The 16,483-nt window shown below is 47.3% G+C and overlaps 1 long non-coding RNA gene across 3 annotated transcripts; it reads right to left on the bottom strand.

The window, feature by feature from the left end:
• Nucleotides 1–795: 795 nt before the first annotated feature.
• On the bottom strand, nt 796–16,271 carry LOC122230397. Of its 3 annotated transcripts, XR_006207406.1 has the most exons (4): nt 15,977–16,271; nt 11,254–11,332; nt 2,495–2,709; nt 796–2,417 (listed from the first exon to the last, which is right to left on the bottom strand). It is a non-coding gene; the product is annotated as an uncharacterized LOC122230397 (long non-coding RNA). The 3 variants fall into 3 exon arrangements; XR_006207405.1 differs by lacking the exons at nt 796–2,417; nt 2,495–2,709 and adding an exon at nt 3,933–5,619; XR_006207407.1 differs by lacking the exons at nt 796–2,417; nt 2,495–2,709; nt 15,977–16,271 and adding exons at nt 3,933–5,619; nt 14,429–14,562.
• Nucleotides 16,272–16,483: the final 212 nt, after the last annotated feature.

Raw genomic sequence — 16,483 nt, 5'->3', positions numbered from 1 at the left:
ATCTCAAAGTCATGTTATAATGAGCAAACGAAACCACATAAAGAGAATACATACTGATTTATTCCCTATCAAATTCTAAAACATTCCAAATAATCTATATTAACAGAAAACTAATCCGATGCTAACCAGCCTGGTCAAGGATGGAGAAACAGAAAGGGCATGAAGAAATTCTTGGGGGTGATGGACATGTTCAGAATTTTTGTTTTGGTGACGGTCCATAGTCTATCTACCTCAAAACTAAGTCCTAGAGATCCGCCGTATGACCTAGTATATGTAACTAACAGTACACCATCATAACATTTAACATCTACAATATGTTAAGAGTTTAGATCTCATGTTAAGTGATCTTACAAAGAAAGAAAACTCCATGAAATAGAACATCGGGAAACTTTTTGAAATAATGCATAAGTTTAGAACTTTGGTTGTGGTGATGGAATCATGGGTATGTGCACATGTCCAAACTCACAAAGATGTACGCATGTAATAGGTTCTGTTTTTGTACGTCATTTATACTTCAACAAGCTAAACGCGCGCGTGCACGCACACACACACACACACCCAGCACAATTTAAATGAATGCAGTTATCGTATCGTAATTTTACCACAATAAATCAGATTAAAGAATTGGTGTTTATGCTAACCACTAGGGAGCTAGTTAAAATGAAAGTTCTGGTTCTCTAGGCTTGGGATGGGTCCCAAGATTCTGCGTTTGTCACAAGCTCCCGGCAGATGCCCAAGCTGCCAGTCCAAGTTCCACACTTAGGGAGCCTGGGACCACAGGACTTAATCTAGAGAAGATGTAGCAGAGGAGAATTTTATAGCCTCCTGGCGTGTGTGATTAACATCACCTCTCCCATTCTTAGAGAGCTGTGGTATGTCCCACAACTTCTCCTATACAGTCTTATCAACCTGTGAGGCTCTAATGGCAATAACAATCCCATCTGGCATTTACGAAGCACATCCTAAGTGTTGGATAGTGTTCTCACAGCTGTACAGGAATTTACCCATTTAATCCTCAATGCCAAGGCAGGTACTATTATTATCCTATAACAGGAAACATCAAAACCAAAGCACAGAGAGTCTAAAGGACTTGCCCGAGATCATTAGCTGATGCCCAGAAGAGGCAGACCCAGCCCTAGTCATCGCCCCCGTGACATTGTGCTCTGCGTCGTCTCAGAAGAATGATCATCTCCCAAGTGTGACAGGTTCTGGCCTGAAAGAAAGTCAGAGCTGCTGACCTGTGTGAAGAACCTTCCCACTTTGTCCTTCTTTACGGAGAGCGTTATTGTTTCAACATCAAATATTTATTGAGCACTTGCCGTGTGTCGGGCTTTATCCACAAGATGGCGGCAATCTTGCCACATTCTCCCGGAGTTAAGGCATCCATTGGCAATCTGCTTGTTGAGCAGTTTGCTGAGGATGCCAACCGCATTCCTTACCCTCATTCCGTTCTCCTGGTTTTGGTGTTGTGTCAGAGCAGAATTTGTGCCACCCTTTTCCCTAGTGTCTCCTCGTAACAGAGCCCAGCCTGTGGGAGGGCCATGATATGAGCCTCTGGGGACTTGGGCTACCCTTTTGATCCCTGCTATCAAGGGAATGGAGTGTTGATCAGATCTCCCTGCTGTAATGGAGCTCCTAAGTGAGATAGAAGGCAGGGAAACCTCTGGAATTTCTTCCTAGTGACCCCTCAGTTACATCCAGTCAGTTTCTAGGGCGGGAGCTGACACCCTGGGCTCATTACCCATCCTCCGAGAAGTCTCATGATTGTAAATGTTGAAAACCTCCTCTTTTCCTGTTGTCTCAATATCCCCACAAGTAGGCTGCAAGCACCCCACCCCAACAACCAGGTGCAGCGGGGTGATAAGGCTGGCCCCTGCCACAAGTTCCCCTCCTTGCCCTCTTGGACCATGACCTAGTGACATTCAAAGGCACCAGTAAAATGCTTTTTGCTGGTTTACTCCGCCCGACTTCACTAAAGGCACTTGCCTGTGGTGTCACCCCCTCTTGGCTCCTTGCCCACCTGGTGGAGCCCACCCCCTGGGTGTTCCACCCATGGGGCTGCTGCGTGCTGAGCCACGCCAGGCCTCCCTCCTCCAGGACCTGCAAGTATAATCAATCCCGTTTACTTTCATATGCCTCTCTGTTGTGTTATTCTGTGTCCACCCAGATCCATCACCAAAGAAACCTGTCTTAAGTAACGTAACTATTCCATACAATACGTGGTTTTCTCTCCTGGACTGAGGGTAAGAGGGTTCCAGGTTCCGGGGTGAGCCTCTAGCTCATCTAGCAGCAAAGCTTGCGGAAGTTGGGAGCCGAGCACGGCGTCCAAGGACATCTGTGTGATGCATTGACCGTGTCTAGGTCAGCACGGGAGCCTTTCAGGGCAGCCGGAAGGAGGAGTTTCCTGAAGGGTGAGGCTGTTGATGATAAGAACGGATCAACAAGTTACTCCAAACCGTAGATCTTCCCTGAGGAAGGGACCCGGACTACTGACCTCTCCAAGCCCTCAGGGATCTAGAAGTCTGCCTCAGAGAGTTTCGAGTGTGTCAGGATTTTGTGGGTTCCACAGAGCGGAACATCAGCCGCCAGAGAAGCTGATCCAAGGGGACGTTGGCCAGGCCCACCTCCCAGCTGAGGACGCGGCTTAAAAACAGCCTGGGCAGCTTCCTGGTAGTCTCGTCGCTCTTGCAGAAGAGTTATTTTGGTGAGCTGAGTGTAAATGAATGAGAAACACACGGATTTAATTTCCCTTGAAATTAGGGATGGGTGAGCCCAGCCACAGTTTGGAATTACTGAATGTCTCAAACTATTTTGCTCAAGTGCTTTGGGTTCAGAAAAACCAAACCCGTGGTTCTGCACAGCCTGTTTCTCCTCATCTGAGTGAGCCTTCTCGTATTTTAAAGAGGATCTGATCTGTATGTTTCAACTTCTTCACACCGCACTCATCAAGACGTTCAATAAGATTTCTTGGAAGCCTGAGAAATACGTTGTAGCTTTTATGTTCAAACACCTTCCGTAGGAAAAGGAAACAGTGGAGAAGTTGGGGAAAACGCCATGCCAGGAAATGTGGGTTCGGGTTGAAGTTCACACTTTCGGGCCGTTCTAGGACCCAGAATCACACGCCTACTCGGTACACGGTCATAACGTGCTAAAGGGGTGTATCCAAACTGCCTTGGAAAGTGCAGGGGAAGGTGGGTAAGTTCATTCAATAAGGATAAGCTCTGGGGAGGCCGGAAAGTGTGGTGTTGGATTTCAGCTGTCAGGCTGCATATCCCTCGCAGCCATAATAGACCGGAGTAGAACTATGGCATCCTAACGTCACCCATCCGCATGGATCTCCACCATTCTCCAGGAAGCTCTTAGTTTTATACGACATGGGATAAAGGGGCTGCTTATGGGCTGCTTTGGGGCGGATGGGTGACCAGAGATGGTGAGAGAAATGTGTCTCAGGAGGTAGGCGTAGAGAAGGAGGAATGCAGCGCCAACTTTTTTTCAGAGATGTGGCACCAACCAAAGACTGGCAGGCGAGTCCTAGGGAGCTCTTTTCGCCCGGAGCTCAGCTTGAGGTTCCAGGAGACCGAGTAAGACACAAAGGGGAGAGAGGCAATTGTCTCCCTTCTTATGGAACAGTCTGTCTGCCTTCTGTTGGAAGCACAGTACTCACCAAACCCTAATGGACCCACCTCTGTTTATAGTGGCACGGGGCCCGGCAAAAGAAAGGAAGGAAATAGCAGATTCCTTGGGTACCTGATAAAGTTTGTCTCAGGTGCCTGGGGGAATACCAATTTGTGGTGGGGACTTTATACAGGAAACAATAAAAGTCACTGACAAAATCCAGAGAATCAGGGAATAAGGTTTCTTCTGGTTACCACGTCCCCATTTCGATATCCAAGCTGCGGTCTGAAGACCAAAAACAGATCACATACCTCTTTAAAACTGTATTTGTTCCGGCTTTGAAATTAGAAGACCCCAACAGGGCCGCGTGGCGGTGACAATAGCAATCGTCAACGTCCTTGGACTCCCCAACATTTCTCAGTCTCCTTTATAGCGGAGTTGAGGACACGTGACTGGTTCTGGCCAATAGAGTACCATTATGAATGATGTATCTCCTTTTCTGACCAAGGTCGTTAATTCGTCTGTCCCTTCCTTCTCTTTGCTCAGGGATCTAGGACCGCAGATGGCTTAGGCACACTGGACTTCTTGCAAAGGAGGACTAAGCCTTGATTCTGAGAAGTCACTGGGATTTGTGGGTGGGAGAAGCTTGTTTGTTATGGTGGCTGGTGATAACTACCCTGACACAAACTGCAACTTTTGAGTTTCTGACTTAAGATGCGTCATTACGATGCCCTGACGTTAATAAAACTGGTGATGTCACGCCAGAGTCTCAGAAGTTTTCGAAAATGCACTGGTGCCTTCTATTAGTTATCTCTTGGCGCATAGCAAATCACCTTGAGAGGGGGAGGTTTATAGCAACAAGAGTTTATGACCTCAACGTGTTTGACGGTCAGGAATGCGGGAGTGGCTTAGTTCCGTGGTTCTGACTCCAAGGGTCTCATGCGGTTGGGGGCAAGGTAGTGACAGAAACGGCAATCACGCGAAGGCTCATTTGGGCCTGGAGAAGATGCCGTTGATGGGAGCACTCCAGTTTTCACCGGTTATTGGCTGCAATTCTCACTCGCTCACCACGCGGGCCTCTGCAGAGTGACCCGCATGGTGCGAAGGCTGGCGTCTTCCAGGGAGAGTGATCCAAGAGGGAAAGCAAGCAAGAAACCACGATGCCTTCACTTGCTCTGCCTCTGACGTGGCCCTCTGTCACTTGTGCTTCGTTTCCCCGCTCACAAGCAGTGAGTCATTAAGTCCAGGCCACACTCAAGAGGAGGGGAATAAGCGTGGCATTTTCAGGAGAGTGTCGAAGAACTGGCGAACGTATTTTAGACCACACACACCCCGTCACTTGCGAACAAAGCCAACGGGGATGGAGCCATGGGTTTTACATAAGGTTGCAGGGGAAGGGCTTCAATGAGCCATCACAGATCAGGCTCATGGCGCGTAACGGTGTGACGACTTCTTCCTTGCTGTACTTCCTGGTCTCGTGAGCAAAGCAAGGGAGCTGAAGCCATTCTAGTCAAACTAAGTAGACCGGGCCCTCACCTGAAGCTGCCTACTGAGACGCCAAGGTGAGCATAGAGGCCTTGCTGGTCATTGGCTCCTGTGAATTACAAGCTGCCTTTGGCATGATTCTCACGAAGCAGGGGCCCTGGCCGTGTAGGCAGGTAGAGGGGCAGCATCCCTCTGACATAACTACCTCCGCCAACCTTCCCGGTTTGCCTGGTGGGGGTACAGCCTGCCGCTTGCTGGTCCAAACTCCGGGAGTCCGCGTGGGAGGAAGAGAATAGGATAGATAGAATAGGAGGAAAGGCTTCCTTCTGCACAAAACATGGCGGGCAGGTGAAGCTGGCCTTGGCTTAAGCCAAATGGCAGGAAATAGCACCAACACTGGAAATACTAGCTCCGTCTTCCACCTTTCCTCCTATATCCACAGGGTCTATGGAAGTATGCTTTACGTAATGAGCACTTTGTTGAATATTCTTTTGTTCATTGAATGGCACAGCACTCATCCTGGAAGAGAATGTTCTACGTCTGTTAGGTTGCTGGTGTCAGACACTTCATCATCCTGGGCAAACTGGTTGCAGGCTTGCACGCTGGGGAAAGGGTGGTGGGTGCCTACATAGGGATCGCATTGGGATTTAATCCACTTCTGTTGCGGCCCGTCCTTGGCTGAGCCCACTGTGGGATCTGCACCCAAAGTTGGGGCAAAGGCCAGAGATGAAGGCACAGTCAAGCCACACCTTCTCAGGCTGATGGTGTTTCAGCAGCCAGATACCATACTCTGCTTCGGCAGCCATAGAAAGCAGCCACTGGAGACAGCTGGTGAGTGTGGTCAAGCTGGCTATGCTCCATTAGTCTGCCAGGCCCTGGGAGCTACTGGCAGCCACAAGAAGGGGCTATCTCTTTAGATCCCCCCCACCCCCCGCCAGATTAGGCACTAACGTCAGGCTCTGGGACCATTTCAGCACTCCTTCTGAGCTGCCATTAGTGAGGTTGTGAAGTCCTTCAGCCTCAAGGGACAAGAGTGGAGTTTGGTGCCCTCCTTCTAGAAACAGACAGATAAAGAGCCAGGGAAAAATGAATTTCTCTCTCATCTGGGCACAGGTAGCCCTCGTGGCTAGAGTGTGAGACACCAAACTGATGAAGTGAGACATCCCAATTAGAGTTACAGTTTTATTTTAGCTTGAAAAAGACACTGTTTGTTTGTTTGTTTGAATATCAAGAGGAGAAAAAAACAGAGTGTGATGTCACAGAAGCCAAGGTCACTGTCAACCGTCTCAAATGCCACTGAAAAGCCAAGAAAATGAGGGTCAAACAGTTTCCATTGACTTCACTCTCTTGGAACTCACTGATGATCCCCAGAGAATGGTTTTGATAAAGTAAATAATGGGTGGGGTGGGTTGAATAGAAAGTTAAGATTAGGAAATGAAACCAATGAGCGTAGATACTTTCAAGAAGTTAAGGCTATAAAGAAAACCAGAGAAAGCTGAACAGGTGAGAATTGGACAGATTGTTGAGGGAAGATTTTGTTTTATTTGTTTGTTTGCTTGCTTATAATTTCTTTTCCTTTTTTCCTTATGTAAATGTGTATGTGTGTAAAGCCAGTATTTTGAATATGATTTAAAATGTCTATGTCTGTTTTCAATCAACTGAGTTTTGTTTTGTTTTATACTTTTTGAATTTCTTCACCTGTTTCTCACACTCTATACTCTGTTTCTGCCTCTGGAAACCACCAGTCTGTTCTCTATATCTATGAGTTTGTTCTTTGTTTTGATTTGGTTTGTTTTGAAAAGTTCTACATCTGAGAGATATCGTAAAGTATTTGTGTTTCCCTCTCTAACTTATTTCAGTTAACGTAATGTCCTTAATGTTCCTCCAAAGGACACACAGTCTGAAAGTGAAAGAATGGGAAAAGATTTTCCATGCAAATGGAAACCAAAAGAAGGCTGAATAGACTACATAGATTTTAAAATAAAGCTTGTAATAAGAGACAAAGGTTAGGTGTTACACAGTGATAAAGGGGTCAATCGAACACCGGTGTGTAACATAAATATTTATGCACTCAACATAGGATCACTTAAATATATAAAACGAATATTATAACAGACCTAAAGAAGGAAACTGACAGCAATACAATAATAATCGGGGACTTTAATACCCCACTTACATCAATGTAGACATTATCCAAACAAAAAAGCAATAAGGAAACATGGTCTTAAATGCACACTAGACCAGATGGACTTAACAGATATATACAGAACATTCCACCCCAAAGCAACAGAATACATATCCTTCTCAAGTGCACACAGGACATACTCCAGGATAGATCAGATGTTGGGCCACAAGATAAGTCTTAATAAATTTAAGAGGATTGAAATCACATCAAACATCTTTTCTGCCAACAACGATATGAAACCAGAAATTTATTACACAAAGAAAACTTGAAAAATCACAAATAGGTAGAGATGAAACCCCATGCTACCCAACAACAAAGGGTCAAAGAAGAATTCAAAAAGGAAATCGAAAAATACCTCGACGCAAGTGAAAATGGAAACATAACATACTAGAATGTGTTAGATGCAGCAAAAGCAGTTCTGAGAGGGAAGCTCATAGAAACAAGAAAAGTCTCAAATAAGCAACCTAATTTTACACCTCAAGGAACTAGAAAAAGAAGAATAAATGAAGCCCAAAGTTAGTACAAGGAAGTAAATAATGACGATAAGAGCAGAAGAAAATGAAATAGAGACTAAGAAGACAAGAGAGAAGAGTGTTCGTGTGTGTGGGTGGGTGGGTGTGCGTTTAATAGTTTCTCCCTGTTCCTTTTTTTCTTGCTCTCTTCCTTTGTGGTTTGATGACTTTCTTTAATGGGATTCTTATATTCCTTTCTCTCTACGTTCTGTATATTTACTATAGATTTTGGCTTTGTGGTTACCATGAGGCTTACATGGAAGCAACTATTAACAGACCTAAAGGAAGAAATTGACAATAGCGGGGACTTTCATACCCCACCTTCATCAGTGGATAAGGCTCCAGGATGTGATTGGCTTCCTTGAATAATTCTGTGGGCTGGCGGACGACTGAATGAAACCTACTACTCGCGGATAAGTAAGAACTGCGTCTGGTCCACTTGATAAGAAATATTACCTGCTTAGGAGGACCCTATCGGCAGGAACAGAATGGGGGAATGATGAGGCATTGGGCCATTTGGGGCTCTCCTGATGTGAACTGATTTTTTAAATGTTTATTTTATTTTTGAGAGAAAGACAGAGACAGACCGTGAGCAGGGGAGGGGCAGAGAGAGAAGGAGACACAGAATCCGAAGCAGGCTCCAGGCTCCGAGCTGTCAGCACAGAGCCCGACGCGGGGCTCGAACCCACGAGCCATGAGATCAAGCCCGATGCGAGGCTTGAATCCACAAGCCGTGAGATCACGACCTGAGCCAAAGTTGGACACTTTAACCAGTTGAGCCACCCAGGCGCCCCTGAACAGATTTAAGGCAGCACAAGACATTAAGCCTTAATTTTATGCCTTATGCCACACACACCTCAAGTAGCTTCATCATCAAAACACTCCTACAAAATATCACCATTTTACAGATGGTGGATCCGAAACTTAGCAAAGCGTCCAGTGTTAGCCAGCTGGTAAGCAGCTGAGCTGGCGTTCAGATCTGTTTGTTAATCCCGGAGCCTGACCCCATAAACCATTGCTTCCAGGGCAGATGTAATCGTCCACCTTAGGAATGGACTGGGAGAGGGGACGAGAAAGAAAGAAAGAAAGAAAGAAAGAAAGAAAGAAAGAAAGAAAGAGAAAGAAAGAACATAAGCAAATACACCACATGCTACCCTCCCCCAAAAGCCATAAAGCTCCATTTAAACACAGTCTCTTCCTCGGCTCACCCACGATTTGACTTTTCCAGTCCCACACAACCTTCCCCAAGGCAGCTGGGTTAATAATACAGCCCCACTGACCGTTAGCAGCCAGACCCTGCTTCAGATGTGCAACCTGGTACTTTAATCACTGGCCCCTGAAATGCATGCCTACAAGCCCAACTGCTCTGGACGCACTTCTGATTATACTGCCCTGGGGAAGAGAAATCGTCCAAGCAGATCAACCAGCTCCCAGGTGTTGCAAAGTCCCAAGCCAAAGATTGCCCCGAATTAGTCACCCTTCTGCACATGCATGTTGGGCATGCCAACGGGGCTTGGATTTCTAGAATAAATTCCTCGGCATTGAAAGGGATCTTAAATCTCATCCAATCCGGCCCCTTCGTTGCCCAGTTAAAGAAACAGAGCTTGAGTGGTATCCTCAAGGCCGCAAACTGAGTCAGGGCAGGACCTGCTTGAATCCCTTTCTTAGACCCTTTACCGACCCCCTCCTCCTGTGAGCCCTCCCGCTATAGAGGTCAAAGAAGGCAGTTGGGCTCTTTTTCGAAGTCCCTTGCGGTTAGGGTGACCATTCGATGCAGACGTATCACGAGGGAATCTGCCGAGGGAATCCGGGAGAGACTTTTCCTCCCTGATAGAAGAAAAGAGGGAAGCAAAGAGAACTCTTTCCCTTCCCTGCTCACCTGTCTGGGGCTGAATTGTGCCCACCCCCCAAATTCTTATGCTGTAGTCCTACCCACCCACCCCACCCCCCTCCTACCATGGAAGGTGACAGCATTTGGAGGTATAGTCTTTAAAGTGGTAATCGAGTTAAAATGAGGACATTGGGGTGGCCCTAGGCTAATATGACCGCTGTCCTTCCAAGAGGAGATTAGGACGCAGACACACACAAAGAGAAGATGATATGAGACGTAGAGAAGGGAACATGATGAGCCAAGGAGAGAAGACTCAGCAGAAACCAACCTGCCTGCTGACCTCTTGATCTCAGACCTCCAGCCCCTGAGTTGTGAGACAGTAAGTTTCTGTTGCTTAAGCGCCCCCCGCCCCGTCCCCCAGTCTGCGGAACTTTGCCATGGCAGCCGAAGGATGCTATACCCCAACCCCTGCCCCCTGGCTCCTATAAGAGCCCTTGAGGACACGATGCTCTAAGCCAGAGGAAGTGTCTTTCAACCATGAGGAGACTCTCAGAGCTGCGACACAGCAACCCGGCCCAAAGCTCTGCGTTTCTGAAAGTCCCCAGCCACGGATGTGCTGCTGGGGCACAGGCTACCTTTGGGCAGTGAGGCTGTAAGGCCCTCTTGGTCGGTGCCCTATTTGTTCAGCCTTCCAGCTCGCGGATCTGCTCTAACGTCATGCCCAGACTTCAATATGCTCGTGAGGTGTCATTCCTGGAGTTGGACTGTCCTGACATCTCAAGCAGGATCGCCGTCACACCTCAACTCCTACACCAAGCTCGTGACTTGCACTCTGCTTCCCTGGGTCCGGGGATTACCATTATCAATCACAAGGTCACCCTCAAGCTTTCATGCTTTAGTCAAGTCCCGGAGAGCTTGATTTACGAGACAGAGTATTTGGATGGAGGCAACGTGGGGTCTATGGAGATTAGTTCAAAGTAGGGTACAGGGGTTCATGAAGCCACTGGGGGCCTCCCAGCAGGACCTTGGTCCTAGGATAATCTATGTTATGTTATTGAGTCCCTGGGCCTGGAATCAATCGGGCCCTTTGTTCTAGCTGTGTCCTCACCCTGCCACGTGCTCAAAGCCTAAGCAGTCAGCTCACCAGGCTGCCTGCACCTCTGTCACCTGCCTGTGCCAGCCACCCCCTTCCCGCCCCTCCCTCCCAAGAAGGAGCCGGCTGCCCGCTGAGAGCTCCGCCCCCCTTCACATACCAGCCTCACCCTTCAGGGCCTCTTGTGACTCTCTTCCTTTCCTCACATCCCTGCCCCTCCTCCCTCCTGCTCTCCAGTCCCGAGCTTTCGCTCACCGGGCGCTCAAAGTCATCTTCTGCCTCCTAGGTTGTGCGGCGAATTCCTCTCCCAGCCTCTCTTAGTGCCTTCCACAGGCCTCTGGCTTACACTATGCCCAAAGCCACGGTCGCTCCTTGTTTAAAACGTGCTTCTTTCCTCCCACGACCTGAGATCTTGAGGGCAGGAACTACCATTCATCTTTCTTCCACCCAAGCTTCTTTGGGGCCCTACCCCATCCAACAGCCTCCCCAGGCACCCACGCAGCCCCAGAGGCTAGTGGGCACAGGCACTCACCTGTGTCGGGGACTTGTTCTCACTCGTTTCTTTGCTTTCGCCAACCTTCTGATCCCAGCAGCCGGAAGCTGTGATGTGACTAAGTAAAACGTGAAATCTCAGATTTATTAATCACTTCCAAGGTGTTGCACTTCCTGATAAGGATTTACATACACCCGTTTTATTAATTCTGATGACAGCTCTTATATACCTTGTATATAGGGTGTATGCTGTTTGTGTTCATGGTTCCCCGCTTCACAAATGTAGCAATGGAGTCTCGGGGTGGGTGATGGGAACATGGGAAGATTGCACAAGATCACACAGTCAGGAAGCAGTGACGCCAGAAGTCCAGAAAGAGAGCTCAAGGAAATACCAGCCCAATCCCGATTCTTTGCTGCCTTCTCGTTTTCACTGGCAGACAGGTTGGTGTGAAAGTGGGGGTTCCTTGTTCAAAGAGAGTGGACGACTGAAATCTCTGAGCTCAGTCTCCTCCTCCCTTCTCTCTGCCAAACTTTGGGTTTGCACTGCAGGATCCATGAGTCAATGTCAGCCTTCCATGAGCCCTGGCTTTCAAACAGCCCTGGCAGGGAACACTCAGTCAGTCAGGGAACACTTTCCCATACTTGGAGATCTTTACGTATGTAAATCTCATGCAGGCTCTTGTCCTAAGGCTGTGGTTTAGGTGTCTAATTGCGACTGTATTCAGATGATGTGTGTAGCATAGGATGTGCTTGAGCTCAGGACCCAGCTAGCGTAACGAGTGCCCAAAGTGAAGTCCCAGGTCATGTGCTCACACTGTGTGGGGGGCCACAGGCAGGTGCCGGGCAGACAGGAGGTTAGGTCCACCACCCAGCTCAGCCTCAGGGGCAAGTCCATACCAGGGGTTTGCCTGGAGTGGTCTCCTACATGACACAGATGGTTCTGGAGACCAAGTCCCCCCAGGGGGCCCCAGGTGGCTCCAGGAGTTCTAGAATCTGTGACTCTGCACCCCACTTTGAACTGACTCTCCATGGTGCCCCAAATGTCTGCCTCACCATAAGTCCAGCTACCTGTGACTTGGGTAAGCCAGGGACCACAGGCAGTAGGTCAAGTTTTGCAACGCCCTTGGTGTATACAGGGCAGCACTTCTCAGAATTTTCTACTGAGTACCTCCAGCTATAAAGGACACCCCGGGACTGGAGGCATAGCTTGGAGTAGCCCCATAATGATCATGGAATGTCTTTGAAGTCTTGTATTTATCTTAATAATTGATGGGAGTTTTGTGTCCCACTCCATAATATACTGATGTCTATTTCATATTAAATATAGAATTAGAGATTGCCCAGAACTTCAAAAAAAATGTGCCCTGTGGTTTCGCATTGCCTCAGTTGAGGGCTCTGTGCCCTGGGAGTAAAAATGCTCCCATTTGAAAGCAGGCTAATCTAAGACATTAACCTCATTGACTATTCCAGAACCTTCTCTGGCTCACTCTTGGGAAAACCACAGGCAGCCAGGGGCCTGAACTTAAGCAACATGCACATATGGTGAAACCAACCAGAGGGGAAAATTTCCAGGAGATATTTGCACATGAGCAATCATTTATTTTTTAGACATACATATATGTTGCAAGTATGGGCTCACCTTTCTTGTCCACAGGATCCCAGCCAAACCCACTATCTGGGTACTTCTAGAATGTTTGATCCACAAATCAGGAATCGCAAACAAAAGCCATGCTATCTATCCTACATCGCGCCCACCCAGAAGCTACTGGCCTGGAAGACAGTGGAATGGTCTCCTAAAGTTGAGCCGCTGATGTACAGATGACACGTGGCAGGGATAGGGTGCCATCATGCAGGATGTGGTATACCAACTAATGACCGTCCTATGGTGCTCTGTCTGAAACAGGTCCAACATCTGAGTCTGGGAACCAGAGGTTGGGAGTCAAATGGCCCTGTTCCCACCATCACTGCCGATGAGCCATTTAAAGAGTTTGCACTTTGAAGTCCGTATGGTTTGAAGATTTCTGGGTCTAGAGGTCCTAGTTCCCAGAGTTGGGAAATGCTTCACAGGGGATATGAAGAACCTCGCTGAAACTTAAGCTACGGCTGCCATCAAGTAACGTCAGGCTCCTTATGCCGAGGGACCAGCAGGCAAAGAAAGGGGGTGTCATACTGCCAAGGGTAAGTCCTGATCTTTAAGAAATGATAGGCTGCTGCTACACAGCGGGCATAGAAAAAAAAGGCTTGGCACTTGGGTAACAAAGTAGGGCATCTCTCAGTGCTCGTCCTCTCAGTTCCAATGATAAAAGAACAGAAACCATGACCTAAATGGGTATGGTACACAGGGACTCAGATTCGTCAGAGATGAGAATCTGGGTCATTCTATCAGGCGATCTGTCTACACCAGCAGAGCTGTAGCCGAGGAGGAGGGAATCTAGACCGGGCAGTGGATAAAGGGGACAACACGTGTCAGTTCAATGATAGCCATTGAGTATCAGCCTCTCCCTCTGCTCACTGGTGTCTTCCTCACTTCCTTAGATGTAGATTTCCTCCAGAACACTCTCCAGTCAGCTTCCCCATCCAGCTCTCTGAGCGGTTCCAAAGTACGTATGCTAACATGGTACGCTTTCCTAAGATTTATCTGAGAGCGAATCTTCATTTGAAGAGTCTTTCCCCCTGTAAAAATTAGTGTCCCTCACCCACTTCAAATATTACTGTGGCTCATTGCCCTCAGCTGAAATACAGCTATGGCATCATAGAAAAGGAATATTTCAATGATTAAACGAACACCATTGAGCCATAGGGCTTCCTGTCTTTCCCTGTCTGATATTTCGGTTAATGGTGAAGCGTGATATTAGAAATGGCATATTCTGACTTATATTGTGATATTCTGAATACAGAACAGCCAAAGCAGTTCAGGTCATCGTCACTTGTTCTTAGATGTAAGCAGAACACTTTGTGGAACGAGCAAATTCTTCAAGCTACATTACATAAAATGTGCAGAGAAAATTTTTATGAGATTCCTGTTACAGTTGGTGGGCTTTCTTTAATAAAATAGTTAAAACTTATTAAGCCACATAACATGTATTCTAATCATAATCAATCATCATCTTACTTCACCTTATAGAATATTGTGCATTTGTCTTATCTATGGCCAAGAACTAGGCTTGCTCAAACTTGTGATGAAAACATTTAGGTGCTAACTTACAAATACACACCAGGGTGGACAGATTTTTCATCCTTCCTTTAAGGTGTATGTGAACATTGTGAAGTGTAGCTACAAATAGGAAAAAATAATGCCATTCATACCTGCCATGTTTTCAAGTGATTGGTAAAGAAGAAAGAAAGAAAGAAAGAAAGAAAGAAAGAAAGAAGAAAGAAAGAAAGAAGAAAGAAGGAAAGAAAGAAGAAAGAAAGAAAGAAAGAAAGAAAGAGGAAAGAAAGAAAGAAGAAAGAAAGAAAGAAAGAAAAGAAAGAAAGAAAGGAGAAAGAAAGAAAGGAGAAAGAAAGAAAGAAAGAGGAAAGAAAGAAAGAAGAAAGAAAGAAAGAAAGAAAGAAGAAAGAAAGAAGAAAAGAAAAGAAAAGAAAAGAAAAGAAAAGAAAAGGAAAGAAAGAAAGGAGGCTAAACCACATAATAGATATCCCTCCACATGGGGTGGGGAAGAAATGTCACCTCCCCCACAACATGACAGTCATACATTCTAGATCTTCGGAGTAATCCCAAATTCTACTCTTTTGATCTATTATCCTTAGAAGCCCGTGTAGTGCAGTGAGATAACTTGTCCTCTTTGGGAAAGGGGTATGGAACACATAGTCCTTATAGTAGCCACGCACCTTCTTTTCCAGCCTACAGAGCCTTGAAGCACAGAGGCTGTTGCGTCCTTGGCTTCCTGGCCAGGTGTTCCTGGCTGGCCTTTCCCCAGCAGTTCCCAGCAGACCTGGTTCCTGGAAGTCATGCCTGTGTTTCGCTTCCAGGCCTATCTTTGCCCAGAGTTTCAAATTCCCCACCACAAACCTCTGTTCTTTCTCCCCAAGGACCCTCGTCAGTTTTTGGAAAGGAGGGTTTCCCTTGCCCACTGCCAGTGCTTTAAGTCACAGCCAGCATCTTTGCCAGGGGGCCACCGGCCCACCCAGCTAACTAACCAACAACTCTGTTTTTGCTTCTGAGGAAAAGTGCCTCCCTCATGTGATCGTCAGAACCCAGCCAGAGGACGCATGAGGGCAGAGCCTGGACCAAGGGCCAAGGGCAACAAGCCCAAGCTGAGAACCGAGACATGAAGTCATCAACAGTCACTGCTGCTCCAGACACACCCTACGGTAGAGCCTGAGGTGTCCATGGAGTGGCCAAGAGTCCCCATTCCCTTGATATGGCAAGGTCAAGAGTCCCAGCCTTGGAGAGGTCAATAGGCTTAGACGGCCACATCTGGTGTTCAGTCTTGACCCTTGCATCTTGACCCTTGATGTTGTACAAGTATTAAGCGTGAGAGGTCTTACGCTCGGATCTCCCATGTTCTCCACCAAAAGGTTTAAAGCTTGGTAGCGTTCAGAAAAGTGCACCCCATCGTTTGTGGCGTCCATGTCCTCAATTAACTGCTATCTGCGGAACAATGCGTTAGCTCGGTGAGGGCAGGGACGTCCCTCTCCTTCGTTATCTTATCCCCAATGCCTAGATCACAACTGCCCTGGCAGAAACCTTCAGCTCCTTATTACCAGGGTTGTGTCTCCCAATCTGCTACTCACTGACCACCTCACTCTTTCTTACCCACCTGTACGACACGGGTTGGATCTCTTTCATTACCTTACTTCCCCAGTTGACCTCCAGATGCCATCAGGAGTATATGGATGGACAGGTTCAGCCCGGGAGTCCCTGAGCTGGTAGGGAGGGAACAGTTCCTCCGCAACCCCCTTCTCAAACTCTTTTTCATTTTGCCGCCTCAAACTCCGTCCCTTCCCCCGGATGACCAGAAAATAGAAACAGACTTTAGGTTTAAAAGGGTCTCTGTGAAGCACCAGGCCACCTGCTGAGATATTACATTCTCATCAAGATATTTAGAATTGCATTTATAACCCCAGAGTATTGGCCTTGCATTTCCTTGACAGCTGCTGACCTCATAAATGTCCCCATAGCATGATAGTGGACTAGCGCCCAGAAGGTCTTTCAAGAACGATGGGGATTGTATGAGGAGGAAAGAATCAGCCCCTTTAATCTGACAGTCTTGGTCACTTAGACTGTGAAACAATCCTTCTGCTCAGTCTTTCCCTCTTCTGAATAA

This window comes from Panthera leo, chromosome C2, assembly GCF_018350215.1.
Source record: "Panthera leo isolate Ple1 chromosome C2, P.leo_Ple1_pat1.1, whole genome shotgun sequence".
Classification (NCBI taxonomy): domain Eukaryota; kingdom Metazoa; phylum Chordata; class Mammalia; order Carnivora; family Felidae; genus Panthera; species Panthera leo.
The sequence above is the reverse complement of the archived record's forward strand: the minus strand, read 5'-3'. Positions and strand labels throughout refer to the sequence as shown.